This window comes from Natrix helvetica, assembly GCF_964273705.1.
Source record: "Natrix helvetica genome assembly, chromosome: 8".
Taxonomy (NCBI): domain Eukaryota; kingdom Metazoa; phylum Chordata; class Lepidosauria; order Squamata; family Natricidae; genus Natrix; species Natrix helvetica.
The window spans coordinates 2,272,798-2,293,443 of record NC_138559.1 but is presented as its reverse complement, the minus strand read 5'-3'; positions in this window follow the sequence as shown (position 1 = coordinate 2,293,443).

Genomic DNA, 20,646 nt, shown 5'->3' with positions numbered 1-20,646 from the left:
ATCAGCTTGTTTTCTTGGCTGCCCACCATGCTGGTATCTTCTCAGGAGTCTCCTCCAACGCCAATGTTCAGAGGTGTCAATGCTCTCCCTCTTGAGGCTTCTTCAAAGTCCAATGTTCACATCTGTGGATTATCTCGGGGAATCATCTGGTTGCCTGATTCCGATCTCAGCTTCCGCCTATGCTGGATAGATCACCCACATCCTAGGAACATAAACCAGGTGTTGCTGCAGCTGAACAAGAAAATGTGGGTGAGACACCAAACTTCCCGAAAGCCAGTAGAGACTTGCCAGTTAAGATCTTAGGCATCAGGAGGCTCATAGCCAAGTGCTTATCTGCCTTGGTGATATCGCCCACTTGGATACATCTGAAGCTGCTAGGTTTCTCTACCATTGTGTCTGTGTGTGTGTGTGTGTGGTGTCTTCAAAGTCAGTTTTTGATTCCTGGCCATTGCCTGGACAAGTCCCTGCAGTTGGCAAGATTTTGGAAGTGGTTTGCCATTGGCAGCTTCTTAGGGCTGAGAGAGAGGGACAGATCAAGATCACCCAACTGGCTTTATGCCAAAGGCGAGACCAGAACTCACCATCAATGTCAGGCCTGCCATCTCCAGCATACACAACTTCACTGACATCCTGCCCTGGGGGGGAGGGGGGAGGAAATTGGGAAAGCAACAAATGGGCATGGGAATGGACAGTAAAAAGGATTGGAAGGACCAGATGACAGGAGATGTCGATCTGGAATTAACCGGCCAATCAAGGACAGAGCCTGAGAACTGAATGTGAAACTATACCAGAGAGGCGCCAAAGCTGTTCCCAAAACATCAAAAGCAAATGCAATTAGACACGGAGGGACTGGCCAAGGGCGAAGGACCGGGGAAAGGGGGGAATTGCAAACGTTGCACAGGGAATACTCAGATGCAGCTTTGCTTACGCTGTAACTGCTTGACTTTAGTAAAAGAACTTTTCACTTCAAAGAATTGGAGTTGAGGGTCTTTCTTTCCTAGACATCTAAGTTGTGACAAGCCTGACAATTTCCTGATTTCTAGCCCAGTGCCTTAACCACTGCCATAATATCTGGATCCCGATATTTAAGAATCAGAAGAAAAAAAAGTCCTCACTTTACTGTCACTTCTACATCAGCACATCCCATATTCCTGTACTCTTGCCCATAAACATCCAACAACTGGTGCAAAACCTTTTCTTTAAATGAAGACGGAAAAAAGAAAGGTGCTAAAAGCTTTAGATGAGTTGACAATAGTCCAAAATCCTTCAACTGCCAGGACTCTCACCCACAAAGGGCTGTTGCAATCTTCAAACTAGCCCAGTTGGGAACAGCCCCAATTGCCAATATTTTCTTTAGGAAAGGGTTGGTGCTCAAGGATTTCTCGCTGTGTTTTGATGAAACGTGGCAAAAGGTTTGTTTCTGCTTCCTTGCTCTGCTCTTTTTCTGGAAGGGAATCTATGAGATTCCGCATCCAGACAATTTTAGGAACCAAACTAAAACGAAGCTGCTATTTATGTCTCATGTTTTTGAATCTTTGGCCTCCTCTAATGGCTGAAAGCATCTATAACAGCGAGAGGAAAAAAGAAAGAAATTGGAGTTTAATGCAGGGTATAATACAGGACATGGTGATTTATTATAAGCAATAGTTTTTTTTCCCTACAAGAATATATAACTCCTTTTTATTTTTTTAAAATATGTTATTGCATGACTGAAAAGAAAGAAAAAAGAAAGAATATATTGAGAATTTACAAAATATAAATATTGTATAAGATGTTGAAAGAAAAAGTAACAAAAACACACCACCATTTTCTTTTAAGTAATACTGAACTGGAACAGATATTAAAAAAATCATTTATTAGTTTAGCACTTTAGGAACTAATGTTCATTCAAAGCAGAAATGGATAAAAAATAGAAAAGATGATATCACTCCAATATCTAAGAATATAATTAAAAAGAAAATTTAACTTATCTACAACATGAGACAGACTCTAGAGTTTCCAAATGTTAAAAGAAACTCTGATTTCAGGCACATCAGAGGTCTGTGTATAAAATTATAATCCATAAGCAAAAATGCAAATACATTTCTTTTTCAAATTCCTCAGCATCAACATGTGGCCATTAGGATTTTCTTGAGCACCTATATATGTGTAGCCCATTTAAATTCAGGTTTATGAAAAATCAAATTCAGAATAGAGCTGGAAGGGACCTTGGAGGTCATCTAGTCCAACCCTCTGCTCAAACAGTAGACACTATATCATCTCAGAAAAGTGGCTGTCCAGTCTCTTCTTGAAAACCTCCAGAGATGGAGTACCCATCACTTCTGTGAGAATAGGGGTGGAAGCCCCAGATTATTTGGGTAAAAGAAACTCCATTTTGAGTTTCTCAAAATGGGCAAGCTTGAGCAATTTAATAATCTCTTCCCTGATATAAACTCTTTATATCAGCGATAAAGGTTTAAAAACCCGACGGCTTATGGGGTTACCAGCTCATGTATTCATTCATTCATGAATTATTTTCAGAGAACTGGTCCCTGGTGCCCAGAAGGTTGGGGGCCACTGCAGTAGATTACTTACTTTTCAATAAAGTTTTCCTGAATGGTCAAAAGTTATCAATCCTCTGTTCCAGCTGTGTGGAAACTGGTAACTCCATAATTGTCAATCTTTTTTTAAAAAAATCATGTCTGAAGTGTTACAAAGAGTTTATATCAAGGAAGAGATGTATGAAGTGCCAACATCAGGTATCAGTTTTGCCCATCATGCAGGAGAAGCCCCAGTCCAACATCCATGGATGGTTTGGTGATTATGACTCTGCCCTGCATTTCAGGAGCATCACAAGAGAGCATAGAACCCAAAATATTTAGTTCAATATATGTTGGCCATATCCAAAGCTTTGCTAGATGGCCTTCCATCCAGCTGTGCCCAGTATGGGGACTCTGTGTGACTTTCTGACTTATGATGTGACTCTCCAGAAGTGGACTGACCACAGGCCTTGAGATTCCTCTTTTTTTTTTTTTTGGTCCTTTGTTGCTTGTTCTGCTGTCTTCACCTTCTTTATATTGTCCTGAGAGGAGGATAGGAAATAATGGGTGGAGCATCATTAAAGAGAGATCCATCCTGGAACCGAGGAGAAATTTCTTGACAGAGGGGACACTTCATCATTGGAAGAGCTTGCCTATGGAATTCCTAGGTGCTCCATCTTTGGAGTTTTTCAAGAAGAGTCAGGAGAGCCATTTGTCATGCAGGAGAGGCCGAAGTGACCAAATCCTCAGTCCAACATCCCTTGATGGTTTGGTCATTATATCATTGTCCTACATTTCAGGACTATCACAAAAAACGTGGAACCCAAAATGTTTGGTTTCTAGGTCCATTCCTAGGTAGATTTTTGGATGTTGGCAAAATCCAAACCCTTGCCAAATGGCCTTCCATCCAGCTGTGCCCACAATAGAATATGAATTGTGATGCTAAAGGCACAACTGCCCATCCGCTGCTCAGCTGCAATTCAAATCCTGTTTCTGCGAAGACTAGGAAGGGGGACTAGCAGAGCTCTGGTTGATTGCGGGTGGACTGGTGAAGGCTAAACTTTAACTATCCCTGAAAAGTCGAGATGAAGGGATAATTGGGAAGATACTAGATTGTGCAGAAATGGATAGATTGATGTTGAAAATAGAAAGAAATAGAATGTTATCAAACATGGAATTTATTTTACCAATGGATGAAAAAAAGGGGTGGAGATTATGAATGTAAATTTGTGTTGTTAAGGAAACTACCCAGACAACATGATGTTTATTAAGCACTAAGAAATGTATTTAATAAGGATAAACTCAGCATATGACAGAAGTCATAACGTTCCCAGAGAGGTACATGTTAAATTTGTCAGGAGATCCACAAGGGATGAGGTGCTTGCGACCCAAAGGGAGAGACCATTGAAATACAAAGAGGAACAGATCACCATTCTCAAACAGATCCCCCCAAAAAATAAGAGAGAGAAGGAGGAAATATTCCTCCTTTTCAAAAAAAAATTATACAACATGGGGGTCTGGTTTAGATGGCTGTGCTGTTACCAGAGAGGATGATGGTCTTCTGGGAGGGAAATGGGATCAGAATTAATACAATTCAAGAGGCGGAAGCCTTTATCAAAAAGAATATTTCCCCCCCAGAGGAGGAATTTAGTGGGAGTAGAGTAGCAATTTAGAGTAGCAAGACGCAAGATGAGGGGGGGCGTTGAGGCCCCTCCGGAGGGCAGGGAAGAAGAAGCAATATCGAAAAGGCTTAGATCACAAAAATGAATGTATTTGGAATAATTGTAATTGTTGATATTACAGAAAGTAACAAAGAAAAATAGTAGAGCACATGTTTGATAATATTGGTTAAATTTGTTCTGATGCTTTCTTTTATATTTTATTTTTAAGATTGTTAAGTTTGTGAGTTTCTTGGAGGGATTTTCGCCACCAGTGTGGAAGCTGCAAAAAAAATGTTGTACACCCTTTTACCCTTCCCTACATATTTTAAAATCAATAAAATTTTTGCAATAATAGAAGGCCAGATCCTGAAGATGAAACTCCAATACTTTGGCTACCTAATGAGAAGGAAAGACTCACTGGAGAAGAGCCTCATGCTGAGAACAATTGAGGGCAAAAGAAGAAGGAGATGGCAGAGAATGAGATGGCTGGATGGAGTCATGAAGCAGTAGGTGTGACCTTAAATAGACTCTGGAGCATGGTAGAGGACGGGAAGGCCTGGAGGAACATTTTCCATGTTCAGAATCATCTGTTGTCTTCAGCTTTGGAGCAGGCACTTCTTACTATGTTCCTGATAACAGGAACAGGCCATGTCTATCTTTGGAGAGAAGGGATATTAAGGTATCCCACCCCGAGTATACTACCATTGTAATCGATAGGATGATTTTTTGTTGTTTAGAAGATGGGGGGGGGGAATGAAAGATGACTCATCCCCAATTAAACATCCAAATTTTGCAAAGGAAAAAAAAAGAAATGTATTTAATAGAAAATCAATAAAAATAATAATAACCTATCCCTGAAAAATCTCAGGGAAGCATATTGTGTAGGGATGATGGCAAACAACAACCGACACTACTTGGAAATAAGCACCTGACAAAATGACAATGATGGCAACCAAGGGATGGCAGTTTGGTCAGATAGGAGATGACATTGCATCGTTAGAGATCCCCCACACCCACTTTATGGTCTGTTTATGTGGGAGGAGGTTTTGAAGTATTTCTAGCAGGACTATCAGAGTCTGCAAAAGTTTTGTTCCCTATGCCATCCCACTGGTAAACTCGCAAGATTTATTTTTCTTACCATAAACATGTATACATCCGGACTAGACTGTGTTGTTTCTCCATGTCATATAATATATGTGTCTATGTGGATAATATTGCAATTATCTTGTCATGTTTATGTAGCAGGGACGTGCGGTCAGGGGAGGCAGGGGAGGCAGAGCCTCACCTCTCTTCATGAAATAATAGTATATAATATTATATACTATATATATATAATATTATAATATTATATACATCCGTCCGGCCGCGCCCGGGAACTGCAGAGGCAGAAATGTTGTCGGCGCTCCCGGATGACAAAGGCACGAAAGTGACTGGGGAATGACGAGAACCTTCCTGCCTCTGCTGAATTTCGCGCGCTCCTCGCGACTGCAATATGCAGTCGCGAGGAGCGTGCTAAGTCCAGCAGAGGCAGGAAGGTTCTCAGTGTTCCCCAGTCACTTTCGAGGACTGCGGAGCGCGAGCCGGCGGAGCACACTCAGGAAGGCGGGGAATTGGATCACGTGTGCTGGAGGCTGAGGCAGCCTAAGCCTCCAGCACACGTGGTCCCATTCCCCGCCTTCCTGTTGACGTCACCAGCCTCACCAGCCATAAACCTCACCGCACGTCACTGTTATGTAGTGTACATTGAAGATGATTATCCTTTGAGAACTGTATGCAACAAAACTTCATTTGTAATGTATGCCGGTTAGTATACATTCAAAGTGACAATAAAGAATTCTATTCTATTCTATTCTATTCTATTCGTCATTCCAACATCTATTCTATTTTATTCTATTCTATTCTATATTCCAATATCCTATCCTATCCTATCCTATCCTATCCTATCCTATTCTTCATTCCAATATCTATTCTATTCCATTCCATTCTATATGGTTAAAGGCCTCTTGGTGATGGAGGCCATAGCACGCTACACCAGTGAGGGGTGCTAAGATAGTTGACAATGAATAGCCAGAGCAGTGAAGGGTTGGATAGCGAGTAACGGCCCACAGTTATAACCAATCGGCTGAAGAGAGACGGCCACTGCATGAGGGAATCTGAGCTGTCATTGGTTGCTGTGAGGGTAAAGGGGGAGTTTCCTTCTTTCCCGCCATTTTCCCATGTGCTGTATGCGTGGTCTGTGATTTACCTCAGGATGTTCCCGTCGTGTTGATTTACCTGATGATGCTCCTGTTTGTCTCCTGAAAATATATTTATTTACATGAAACTGCCAATTTGTGACAATTTCTCTGACTCTATTTGGACACCGGCTGCGCAATTCCCTGACAAATCTGATCAGAGGACATATTTGGATGGAGACCATATCACACCACACCAGTCCTCACTGTTAATCTTCCCCTGCAAAGGCTCTTCACTGCCAATTCGCAACCTGCCCAACTCACGGTCTATTTCACACAGGAATGTCACCTGAACAGGTGTATCCCTTAAGTAACCCAGCTAAAAATGAAAAGCTTCCCACCCAAAGCACCAACTGAGCTCTGCCCTCACGAAGCCAATGCTAAAGATAGAGAGATGAGGGTTGCTTAGAATGTCTTTTGAACATTAACTGAGTACAGTCCAGATAGTATAGATTTTACCAAAAGATTTAGGCACAAAGCCATTTAAGGACGAAGTTCTCTAAATTTAAAATAAAGGTATTGACTGGAATTAATGACATATTGACAAAAGTTCTGCCTTAAGAGTAGGATTTTTCTCATTACTTGTAGTTGTAGGTCAGGGTGGAAAGGTGATCCTTAAATTAGCCATTACATCTGCAGGTACACCCTGGATGGGAAGGGGGCAAAAGACTTAGATATAAATCATCTTCAAATAAAATATGCAAATGGACTTTCTTCTGAGCAGTTGTTGACAGGATTTTATTTGGTTTCCATTCTCAATTTATGCTCAAAACCTCTTTTGTTTAGAAGTGCCACCTCGGGACCATTTAATATTGTTAGGGAAGACAGGAAAACGTAGCCCAAACCATCACATGCTTTTTAGAAAACCGTCTTGCTGAGGTGGCATTTGGAAAGGTAATTGTGTAAGTTTCATGAAATGAAAAAGGAAGGTGAAAAAGGAGCTCAACTAGCCACCCTAAATCTTGGTACCAACACCGCCCCCCAACCCCCCCTCCAAAACAGACGGGCGAATAGATGGGAATGCTTCATCCTGGCTGTCCTTGTTTAGTGATCACAGATGGGACCTGCAGCTCAGTCTTTAAGTGAACCAGCCACTAAGGGAAACCATGACCACACTTTTGGTCTTCCTTCGGCTTTCCTTTGCTTTTCTGATCTGTGCAAACTCACTTTTACATCCCTGTTGTAACTGCAGATGGTTACTAAATGAGGCAATTGCTAATTGAAGACTGCCTGTATTGCTTTTTCATTCATTCTTTGCAAAGGAATGAAAGTTTTATGAAATGCCTTCTCTATTGCTTCCTATGGAAATTCTGTGTTTGAACCTTATGAAAAACCTTATATTTTCTGAAATCTGAATCACCGGTAATTCAGGCAAAGCAAAAAGTGTTTATTAAAGGGGGTCAAGAATTTTTGTAGGGTACAGAAACAAGTGATTCATACATTCAGTATAGGTGATGCGTCAGGAAGCAAGTGATCAAACAATAAAGGACACTGACTGTGTGAGAATCGAAGAATGGAAAACAAGGATTCCAAATATTTCACAAGTAGCAAATTTATGGCTTCAATCACTTTCTTTCCCAGCCAGGTTTGTATCTTTCACATAATTTGCAGGTGCATTCAAGGATTTTTAGAACCCTCTCTCTGTGTTGTTTAGATGATGAACAGGTCACTTGTAGCACATTAAAAAAGGCCAAAAGAAAACAGGTTTTCCTGAACTTCAAAAGGAGGCATGGATGACATGGTTAAATGCTAACATTACCTTTATTAAAAGGTGAATGGTAAGGCTTAAAATTCCAGGTAACATCCCCAGCCCAGAGAGAAAAGGCCTGGCTGAGCTACCTGTAGACTTTCCTCAGGCCCAGCCTGGATGCTGTTTTTGTAACTGATGTGAAGCATCAGGATGAGCACAGGTAGGGGATGGAACTCCAAACACTCCCTGGACCATTAACCATGGATTGAATTCTTCATTCCAGTCTAGCCCATTGGTGGAACTCCGCCTTGTCTCCTAGCAATGCAGAAGAACTTGCTAAGGTTGCCTTCTTGGTCTGAACAATAGAAGGCAGGTGCCGCCATGGACTACAGCGCAGGAGAGAGACCCCGCTTGGGCTGGCTCATCCGAGCAGCTGTCGTCTTCCTGTCATTGTTGGGGATGTGTGACATGTCAACACGTAAGGGAAAAGCCTGGAAAGGGCGGCATGTGGGGTTTCTCCATGACTTCTATTGCCAGGGCCCACCATCTGGGCTTTTCAAAACCATGTCTCTGCATCTGGAGCTGGTCTGGTCTTGCCAAGGAACCTGTTGTAATTTCAGCACCCTGTTGTAGACTGACAACAAGTGCCCTAAAATAGAGAACTTTAGAGCTTACCTAGGAATAAGCCCCATGAAAACAGCAGGTCATACTATCTGGTGAGTCTGGATTAAGGGGCCAGGTGAAAGACACCTTAGTAGATCTTGTCAACTAAGCACTGTAATCTAGCAGGGAAATTATTGTATATTTGACAATTACCCACAATGGAGGAATGGTTGAGGAAGATGATGGGATTTGCAGAAATGGCTACATTAATTTATTTGATGAGAGAAAAGACAATTTCTATACTTATGGCTGACTAGAAAGCCCTTATAGAGTTTTTGCATGAAACAGGCATAGATGTGGCAGGGGTTGCCACAAAGAAGAGGGAGTCAAGCTATTCTCCAAGGCACCTGAGGGTAGAACAAGAAGCAACGGATGGAAACTAATCAAGGAGAGAAGCAACTTAGAACTGAGGAGAAATGTCCTGACAGTTAGAACAATTGATCAGTGGAACAGCTTGCTTCCAGAAGTTGTGAATGCTCCAACACTGGAAATTTTTAAGAAGAGATTTGACAATCATTTGTCTGAAGTGGTCTAGGGTTTCCTGCCTAAGCATGGGGTTGGACTAGAAGACCTCCAAGGCCCCTTCCAACTCTGTTGTTCTATTCTATTTTTATGATTGTGGTTATGATGATGCTTAGAAAACAATTACACAATACAATTAACTCAGCTTGTTATTGTAAGAATAAGATTTTTGTCTGACTTTGGTCTTTTTTTGGCCTCCCCTTGGACTTGCTGTTCTACACTGCAATGGTGAGGCCATAGCTGGAATACTCTGTGTCCAGTTCTGGTCACTTTGATACAAAAAAAAAAGATGTTGAGGCCCTAGCAAAAGTGCCCCAAAGAGCAACAAAGATGATAAGGGGTATGGAGGCCAAACCGTATGATGAACAGCGAAGGAAACAGATATGTTTAGCTTAGGGGTGACATGAGGACATCTTCCAAAGCTAGAGGGACTGTCATAGGGAAGAGCAGGTCAATTTACTCTCTTTGGAACCTGGGGGCAGGGCAGGAAGCAATGGGTGAAAGCTCACCAGAGGGAGACCCACCCTGGAAATAAGGAGGAATTTCCTGACAAAACAAACATCACAGTCTCCAGAGTTGGAGCTGCTCCATCACGATTTGAAGAAAAGATTGGACAACCATTTGTCCAGGATGGTATAATCAAGACTCATGCCTTGGACAGGGGGTTGGATTGGATGATCTCCAACATCCCTTCAACCCCTTTGATTCTTTGAGTCCTTAAGACTCCATGATTCTATGAATCTTTTAGTCCACAAGTCTATGTAAGGTTCTGTGATGATTCTATCACTTCATCCGTAGAGTTGCAAATTCCCAAATTAGGATCCCCTAGCAATTCTGGGAGTTGACGTCCACAAGTCTTAAAGTTGCCAAGTTTGAAGATCTCTGGTCCAAACCATCACTGATTTTAACACTGCAGAGATCAGAAGAATGTTCATTTGTTAAAAACTGCTTCAGTTGTCTGTTTATTTACAATCTTTCTTACCAAGTATTGATTTGCATCAAACCTATATTGTAGATTAAATATGGGGGATTTGAAGGAAAGAAATGGCCAAGGTTTAAATAGAAGGTTTAGTGGCTATGTTTAGTAACGGATTGTTCAAACTGATCATATGTGAGCTTAATTTTACATTTAAATTGCTTTAGAAATAGGAGAAGAGGAATTTGAATGAGAAAGACACAGATGGAGCAGGATGCTCTTCTGCTTATTAGTGAGATGGGGAAGAGGTGGGTGGAGATGTGTCCTATTTTTTATTCTGCAGGCTTCTCTCCAGCGATGTGCAGTGCCCTTAGCTGCCCATACTTTTATGCAGAGGGAACTTGAAGAAACCCCTCCTGTCCTTTTTCACCCCCTCAAGAAGTGATGCAATGATGAGGGATCAAGGAAAGCCCTGCCCTTGGAGGCATCTTGCTTCCCTGGGAGCACATTCAGAGAAATCACCCCCACAGTTTATTTGCTCACAGGTTATGACATTGAAGGCGAACCTTTTTCGTCTCTGGTTTCAAAACCACATGCATGTGTGTTATCACACACGCTCAGGTGCCCACCTCCATAATTTAATGCTCCCACAAACCTCTGCTGCCCCGTGTGCCTTCTTGGAGCATGGGGAGGGTGAAAACAGCCCCCCCCGCCCCTGCCCTCCCCCCGGGAGGCCATCTGGAGGCTGGAAATGCCCTGTTTTCTGATTTATGGTAGGCCCAGTAGCTCCATTTTTCTCCCTCCCCAGGCTCCAGAGGCTTTCTAGGAGCCTGGGGGGGGGGGGGGCAAAAAACGGCCCAACACGCAAACCGGAAGTTCAGGAATGGACTTTTGGGTTGCCTGTTGAGCCATTTTTTGCCCTCCGGAGGGCAAAAAACGCCCCAACGCACAAGCCGGAAGTCCGTTCCTAAACTTCCAGTTTGCGCATTGGGCGGGAAGGCGAAAAATGGCCAAAAACCAAGGGTAAAAATGAGCTGGCCAGCGTGTGCATGCATACTGGAGCTGATAGGGCCACACCTTGTGTGCCCTCAGAAATGGCTCCGCGTACCAACTGTGGCATTCAAGCCATAGGCTCACTATCACAGGTTTATGACATCGTCTGGAAATGCCATTTCAGCCTGAGCACAATCAGGTGGGACCTTTTTTTTAACCCTTTTGAGCGTTCTGTGTTTGCTTCTTCTCAGTCTGTGGGATGCAGCTCTTGGAGCCCAAAGCCCAGGACCGGAAGCAGGCGATGAAGGGTGATCATGCCTTACCTGGGACCTGGCCATGGCTCATCAGCATCCAGATCTACACTGCCAGGGGACCAAGGCATTCCTGTGATGGAGCCATCATTGATGCTCGTTGGATCCTCACTGCAGCACACTGCTTCAGTGCAAAGAGAGAGTAAGAAAGAAACCAGCAGCTACTTGCTGAGTAGTTGTGGAACAGTGAAGACGTTGTATTCATTTATTTTATTTGTATAATGCCCATCCAATTCCCAGAGTTTAGAATGATGCACATAATACATTATACACAATTAACTACAACTGTGTAGCTCAACTTCAACAACTTAAAGATGTGTGGACTTCAACTCCAAGAATTCCCCAGTCCAAGCATCTTAAAGTTAGTGAGGCTGAGAAACACCAATCTAGAATAATCCAGTGCACAGTGGAGCAACAGAATGTTGGCTCTGTGAAGTCACTTGTAAACCAAGATAGGCTCCTGTCGACATCTTGGACACAACTGTGTTATTTTCTTGGCACTGTTGCCAAGTAATTGTTGGCCACTATTTTCTTCCAGGATGTTCTTTGACTTCCCAGTCTGCCTTACAACTTCTGAAAGGTATTGCCACCTGAGATTAAAACCATTAACCAAATGTTATATTTCCATATTCCTATGCTTTATTGAAGAACGTTCTTAAATATTCTTTTTTAAAAAAGAGAACTAAATCCAGGAAACAATAGAGGATCATCACCCTGAAATAAGTTCTTCCATTCATATTGTGCCAGCCCTCAACCTAACATGGTGCCCGATCCCCAAAAAGCATTAAGCGCACCCCTCTTCCCCATCTGTGCAATGGATGGGCTTCAGAATTTGGAAGAAACGGAAATAGAAGAAAAGAGTTGGAAGGGACTTTGGAGGTCTTCTAATCCAACCTCCTGCTCAACCTTGCACCAGTCATGCCTACCCTTTTCCCCATCACTTGCCAAAAGCAGGAGGAGCTATAAGGAGGTTGTGCATGGATGTATAGTTTTATGTGTGCGCTCCCCCGTGCATGCGCAGGTGACCCCCACCCTCCCCCCGCTTTTGGCCCGCAATGGACCTGTTTTTCACCCTCCCCAGGTTTCAGGGTCTTTCTAAGAGCCTGGGGGGGGGGGCAAAAACAGCCTCCCCCCCCCTCCCCAGAGGCCCTCTGGAGGCTTCACTGAAACCGGAGGGCAAAAAGCGGCCAAAAATGAAGGCTGAAGTTAGCTGGCCAAGTGCGCACATGCGCCCTGGAGCTGACAGGGCAATGCCTTGTGTGCCCTAACAAATGGCTCCGCGTGCCACCTGTAGCACACATGCCATAGGTTCACCATCACAGCCCTATAGCATTTTGGCAAATGGTTTTCCAATCTCTTCTTGAATAAATCCAGTGATAGAGCACCAACAAATTCTGCAGGCAAGCCATTCTCAGATCTTCAAACTCTTTCAGGAGTATATGGAGGCCATGTTGTGCCATCAGGGACCTTCAGAAGTTGTTTATTGTGGTTGAATTCTTTGTATTTGAGGAGGAGCGTACGGTCCCATATTAGAAATCTGGGGATATAGCTGTGTTTGAAAGATTTTTTGGGATGTTGCACATCTGATTTTCTTTCTTTCTTTCTTTCTTTCTTTCTTTCTTTCTTTCTTTCTTTCTTTCTTTCTTTCCCTCCTTCCTTCCTTCCTTCCTTTTCTTTGCAGTTCCTTGAAATCCTGGAAAGTTGTGCTGGGTGTCACAGACCTTTCTAGATTGCCAGACACCGTACAGTTACGATCAATAAAACGAATCGTTTTCCATCAAGATTACAATCTGTTCACAGTGATCAACGACATTGCGCTAATTGAGCTCGACAGCCCTGTGAACTTTGATAACTATGTGCAGCCAATCTGTTTGCCACCGATCTCCATGGACTCTGAATCCTTCTCCAGCTGTTACATCAGTAGCTGGAGCTCTGAGGGTGAGGGAATCAGAGCAGAGGGGGGCACGAGCAAGTGCTGAGTTCTATATGGGTCGCCTATTGTATAGATTCCCCATGTTCCCTTAGAGTGAGTCAATATGGGATCTTTTTTCTGTTTCTCCCTTAGAGGCTGTAGATCCTATAGGCTTTCCCTCATCTTCATCTAACCGTGGCAGGAACACGCCCTCACAATATTGCCCATCTTAGGATGGGGCAACCTGCCATGTTTCACCATCTATGATGGTAGCGCCAGGGTCCCAAGTAACACATCCAATGGAATCAAACAAGGCAGGGAGGGTCCTCAAAGCATGGGGTTTTTTAGGCACGTCATATTGGCACATCTGGTGAAAACCGACTATAAATGCCCACGGTTTTTCTCCACGTTGAAAGTAAAGTTTGCTCTTTCCATTCCTCATGAGTCCATCACATGGCCCAATCAGGTCCCAGTCCAAGTGTCATTTGGTCCCAGTCTCCACCACCTTCCTAACACCTGGTGAAAAAGTCCTTGGTTCCCATAGGAAATAATATTGTTTGGGCTACAGATCCCCAGCTACCTCTCCTCCCCCCACTCCCATTCAGCTGTGCTGTGGCAGTCCTGAAGGTGCTGAAGAAAATGGCTTCAGGTTTGACAGGTGGAAGCACTTAGATGCTAATAGAGGAGAAGATGAGTGTGCAATGTTTGTTGTTACTTTGAGCTGGTGTATCCCTTTCCCTTTGGGTTCAGAACAGTTCTCTGGCCCATTGTTCTTCTTAGTGAGTGGAAGTGCAGGGCGCAATGGCCAGCTGTGATCAGGTCGGAGGGAGCCAGCTTTTCCACCATGCCAAATAAGACACTTTGATTACTGAGTAACACAAGGATGTTAAAACCGCTTAGCTCAGACCAGATGAACTCATCAATTCCAGATGTGTAGTTTGGTAAGGTGTCAACTTCTAAAGTTGCCATAGTGAGGAAAGGGGGGAGCGCATTCCACGCACACTTTCAGCGAATGTTGGATCTCAGATTACTGCAGCAGGCTTGGGAGGGGTGCACCTCATTGGGGAATGTGATTTATGACACAGACTGAGGGGAGGGAAGCAACAGGGGTAAAGTTCAGCTAGAATTAAATAAGGCCAAGATCTGACTGCGAAAAGATCTTGCCAAAATTAATGCTCCTAATAAATGACTAATTTTCTTTTGAAGTTTGGCCCGAGACTCATGAATCAATTAGGGTGTTTTTTGGAAACCTGACAGAACGACCAATTCATGAGTAATACTCAGATTTTCTCTCTCTCTCTCTCTCTCTTTTGGTGAGGTTTGTATCAAGCAGGCTATAGACTTGTGGTGTGGGAAATGAGGTATTGTGTGGGTGTGTGTTAAGGAAGGATCAAAAAGCAAAGGCAGTCATCCAACTGAATTTCATCGCTTTGGCCATAGGTATGTCCGCTGTTGTGTATGGAGCCAGAGCAAATATTCTGGAGACCACAACATGCAACAGTAGCAGATGGTACAACGGAGGGATGAATCCCCACACGCTCTGTGCCAATTTGGAGGACAGGGACTCTTGCCAGGTAAAGAGTTCAAAATTGTGCCCATCAGCAGCAAGAAAAGCAAAAGCTATTTACGTTGGCTCAGTCTGTATCAACCAGATAGGAAATCAGACCAGATGACCTAATCCTACTTTATTGTAAGGTTTCATTAGCGGCATCTTGCCAGTCTGAAAGAACATCGTTCCCTTCCCCTTTATAGCCCAAGATACTAGGGAGGGTGTCTTCTCAGCCTCTTGCCCTGCCCACATTCCTGCTGCCTTTTATCTGGCTGTTCCCTTGGTGGGGTTTCATCGTCCTGTCCCCCAAGGCCATTCCCACGTACAATGACAGATTGCCAATGTAAGTGTCTTCCCTCGTGAGCCAGTTTTATGGGTTCAAAGCTCCCACTAAGCCAGGGGTGTCAAACTGGCGGCCCATGGGCGGGATTCGTCCCACATAGGCCATGCCCACCCCAGCTCCTCAATGGGGAAAACGCCACAAAACATCACGTGACGGCAATATGACGCGGTGAGTTTGACCCAGGTGCACCAAGCCATCAACTAAGCCCCCAGATTCCAGCTATTGAAAGAACCCTCCTGTGACGGGAGATTTAGACAACTGAATGGGCGAGAAAGTTGTTTGTTTTCCAAATCACCATAACAGGTTATGATCTGGCAGACCATTAGGGGAAAATATTCAGAATAAATCAATTTCTCTCTCAGGTGGCTATACTTCAAAAAACAACAACCAAAAAACAGCTTAGGCAATTAAATTATATTTGGATTTGAATTAACCTTTAATTAAAGTTTAAGCATGATGCATTTAGTTCAGCAATGCATGAATTAATGGAGAGCAATTCTAAACGCATGAACCCAAATGACACATTCCTTCCCCCTTGTGCTGCACTTGATTGGAATTAAATTCTCATTAAATTTGAAGAACCTGAATTAATTTTTACTTTAAATTATATTTTTCATAATGCAGTACAAGTTGTTCCTGACTTACGACCATAATTGGGACCAGAATTTTTGGGTGGGGTGGTTGTTATGTGAATCATCCCTGATTTTATGATCACATTTTTTGGTGCCATTGCAGCTTGAATGGTTACTAAATGAATAGTTGTAAGTCAAGAACTATCTGTGTAAGTCACTGAATGCCGTTCACCTCCCGTGTATTGAAGTCTTTTCTCCAGGCCATACGGAAATCAATTTTTTTTCGTTTGCCTGGAGAGATAAAATTAACTCTTCTAGAGTCTGCAGTAGGACTGGCTAGATCAAATTTCAGTTGCACACCGTCTTTCTCCAGCCCCTCTTCGGCACCCCTGATCAGGTGGGGCAAAATCTGGACTTGGAATTCTCCCAGACACTCAGCACAACCTACTTAGGTCAGAAAATGTATCCCAGCCAGACGGCAGCCATACTAAAATAGTCAACTGCTCTTTTTCAGAATGGAGGGGCATTTCAGGGGTGGGTTCTGGCAGGCACTACTGCCGGTTCGCACATGTGCACGTGCAGTGCAATAAAAATTGTTTTGCGCGTGCGCAGAAGCGAAAAACAAGCCACCCAGAGAACCAGTTCAGGGGCATGGCAGGCCTGGGTCGCTGCCAGTTCCAGCAATGCAGGCCGCCAAACCACTACCAGTTCGGCTGAGCTGGTCGGAACAGGTCCAAACCAGTAGGAACTCACCACTGGTGCATTTCCTGCTTGTATCCCCAGCAGTTGAAATGTGTGATGTCTTATTTCCACCTTTGCTCCATTTCAAAGGTTGCTCTACTCTTATCTTCTGTAGGCTTGAAGTTGGATTGCTGAATCTCTCTTTTTTTTTTTACAGGGAAACTTTGGGGGACTATTGACATGCCAGACATCCCCCAAGTCACCGTACTTTATAGTTGGAATCTCCAACTTTGAGACGGACTGTGCCAAGACAAAGCACCCAATAATTTACACCTCCATTCAGCAGTTTGTGGAATGGATCTCCACCAAGGTGGTGGGATCAGAAAGGACACTAGAGGAGAAACATCTACAAAACCGTAACAATAAAGACATCAATTCAGCATTAGTCCCCAATCCCACTAAGGGAACAAGGATCATGGGACCAACCTATGTCCCTCAGGAAACAGTTCCCACAATTCTAGAAGAAGCTCCATATGTCCTGGATGAGACATCTCCGTCGCCTCCAATGTCCCGCTTCATTCCCAGGAAACCACCATTTGTTGCAGTTGACAAGTCATCTCCCTTGAGACCAAAATCAGTGGATAGACCAGAATATCGCTTTCCAAAGACAATTATTTTATCCCCCCAATATGTTCCTCCACAAGCAAAAGTCACTCTGGAGCCCGAATACATCCCCCCAGAGACCCCTCCTCATCTACAGCCACCATACTTACCCCCAGAGGCATCTGCTCACATAGAACCTCCATATATTCTTCCTGAAGCTACTGCCTCTCTGGAGCCACCGTATATACTGCACGAGACCACCAGATCTCTAGAACCTCCATACATCCCTCTGGAAACTACTACTGTTCTAGAACCACCATATACCTTGCACGAGACCACCAGATCTCTAGAGCCTCCATACATCCCTCTGGAAACTACTACTATTCTAGAACCACCATATACCTTGCACGAGACCACCAGATCTCTAGAGCCTCCATACATCCCTCTGGAAACTACTACTGTTCTAGAACCACCATATACCTTGCACGAGACCACCAGATCTCTAGAGCCTCCATACATCCCTCTGGAAACCACTGCTTCTCTGGAGCCGCCATATACTCTCTGGGAGACCAGCAGTTCTCTAGAACCTCCATACACCCCCATGGAGACTCCTGTTCTTCTAGAAAGCCCATACATACCTACAGGGGCTTCTGCCACTCTAGATCCATCCTACGTGCAGTTGGAGATCCCTTCCTTTCTTGAGACATCATATACTTCTTCAGGGATCTCTGTTACCCCAGAACCTCCGTATAAATCTCCCCAAACCCCTAGGCCTCTAGAACCTTCATAGTCTTCTCCGGAAACCCTTGCTCCTCTAAACACTTTGTACATATGCACAGAAACTCCTGTATCTCTAGAACCTCTGTATATAGCCCTCTAGACCTTCCAAATATACCTCCAGGAAACAACCCCACGTTATAGATGTTATTAAAGTTAGTTATATTTTGGAATGCATAGGTTATTGTTATTTATTTATTTATTTATTAAAGTGTTCTATCCTCATCCAAAGTGTACAGGCATCCTTCCTGAGATAGCTGCTTTACTACAACCTCTTTCTTCCTACAGGTAACCAATCATCTACTGGGGAGGTCCCACTTGAATGGCCTGGAATTGCTATATCCCTTTCCTCAGACTGATCTCCACCTGAATATTTTTCAGAGTCACATGCATTCTAATCTTCCTCATCAACTCTTTAAAACAAGACAGTTGATGCAGGTGATACCTGCCATCCTGGGCCCAACGTTTGGGAAGCCAGGCTCTGCCTGTCACAAGCCAGGACAAAGGGTGAATAATGGAGGAGTAACACCTCCTTAACAAACCTTGGTCCAGCTGGCCCAGATGGGAGCACCTCGTAAGGTCCCCTTTCCAGGGTTACGGGAGCAGATGGTCAACGGTTTGGAAGGTGGAAGAGGGCTCTACGCCCCAAAGGCAGATTAAGCGGCAGACCCATCATCTAGGAGAAGGGAAACTCTGATTGCAAACCTCCACTGCCTTGTGGCTGCATCCACTACTGGAAAAGGTTTCAGGAGTCAACCTCCAGGCGAAATCCGGAGTCAGAGTCCCAGAAGCAGTTCATGACTGTGTACAACCACCTTCTGGTAACTCCTGCAACGCAGCTGGAACCAATCGTATCGACTCTGCCGTTCCATCTGCTGCTTGGGTAGCAGCCTATCCTCCATATCAATCTACCCAGGCCTCGTGCTCTGGAGAGGACACTCCTCTTTCCAGAGCACGATACCATCATCTTTTGAGACTGATGGGTGCCGATGGATGGATGGATGAGGATGCAGGTGACATATCCCACTTCTGCTGATCCAAATATTCTGTTCTTATGCAATGGCCAATTCTCCCATGAAGGAAGGTGTCGTTTCCCCACCCACTTCTAACTACAAGCTTTGTTTATTAGCAATTAACAACTTTGTTAATTGCAATTGCCCTTAACTTCAATTAAGGGCAAGTGCAAAGACCTTGGGCAGAAGATTGGACTAGAAGACCTCCAGGGTCCCTTCCAACTTTGTTATTCTTTTATTCAGGAACACAAGTTGGCAGACGTGGTAGTGCTGGGCTGTCTACTGCTATTACTGCTGTGTATGTGTATGTTTGTGTTGCATCAATTCCAAGACTTGAGAGTAAATACCTAGGTGCATTGACCCCCCTAATCACCCAGACTGCAAAAGGGACTAGTTATTTTGATTCCCCTTCTTATAAAGAAACAGTGAGTGCAGGATTTTTATTGTGAAGTGGAAGGCCAATAGCCAGTGTTTGCAAGGAAATGGGGGGTGGGGGGAATGAGACAAACCCCACGGAAGATGTGGGAGAGAAATTCATGGAAAAATGCAAATGATTTACTGAAGAGAGGAGGAGAAAGAGAGAGAGAAACAGAAAAGTATTTTGTTAAAAGAATGCTGAGTAGAAAAAAAGGGGGAGTGAGATTTCTGTATAGACTTTTAAACATTTTTCCTATCTTCTCTTTCATCTCTTAGTTTTCTTTCTTTTATTCAAGGACTTTCTACCTTGGGAAAGAAAAAGAAGCAGAAAAGGGAGGTGCAGTTTTGCTTTTAATCATTTTTTTCTGCTTAGTTAAAACATTGAGAAAGGTGGGGTAAATGTGTCATCTGATGCCTGCTTTTGCAGCTCAGGTTTACGCTGCTTTTGGCCTGCATGTGTCTGTTCAGGTCACTGCCATACAAGTTAGAAAATCAACCAGGTTGCCTATATCCCAGTGAGTGGAATCTACTTACAGAAAGTTTAAGGAAAGTCAGTTTTGCAATCAAGCAGTTGGAGGAAGTGGGCAAGTATTTCAACTCTGAATAGGGGACGAGGAGGCAGTAGTGCAGGGGTGAAATCTAGCAGGTTCTGACAGGTTCTGGAGAACCGGTAGCGGAAATTTTGAGTAGTTCAGAGAACTGGCAAATACTACCTCTGGCTGGCCCCAGAGTGCGGTGGGAATGGGGATTTTGCAGTATCCTTCCCCTGGAGTGGGGAGGGAATGGGGATTTTGCAGTATCCTTCCCTGCCACTCCCATCAAGCCACGGCCACTGAACCGATAGTAAAAAAAAAAAAAAGATTTTCACCACTGCAGTAGAGATAATTACATTAATACACAAAAGAAGTCTGAGTTGAGTGAGAAGAAAATGAGAAAGAAATTCAGAAAGCCCTCCAAAACATTATCCAGATGCCTGAGGCAGCAAAAGGGGGAAGGAAGGGGTCTACAATCAGAAGAGATGAAGAGGAGGAGGAGTTCAGGGAATCTGAAATAATAGTGGGCATAGAAGAGGAAGCATTGTCCCCACTTCGGGTCTGAGCCTGGAGCCGAAGCCAATGATGGACGCCAGACACGAGGTGCAGGTTTTCTGGTTGCTTTTCATTGGAGGAAGGAAAAGGCTTCCTGGTCAAAAGGCCAAGAACCCAGAACAAAGGATGAAGTGAGTTTTATACATTTTCACTAAAGGAGAAGGCGGGACAAGGTGAGATAA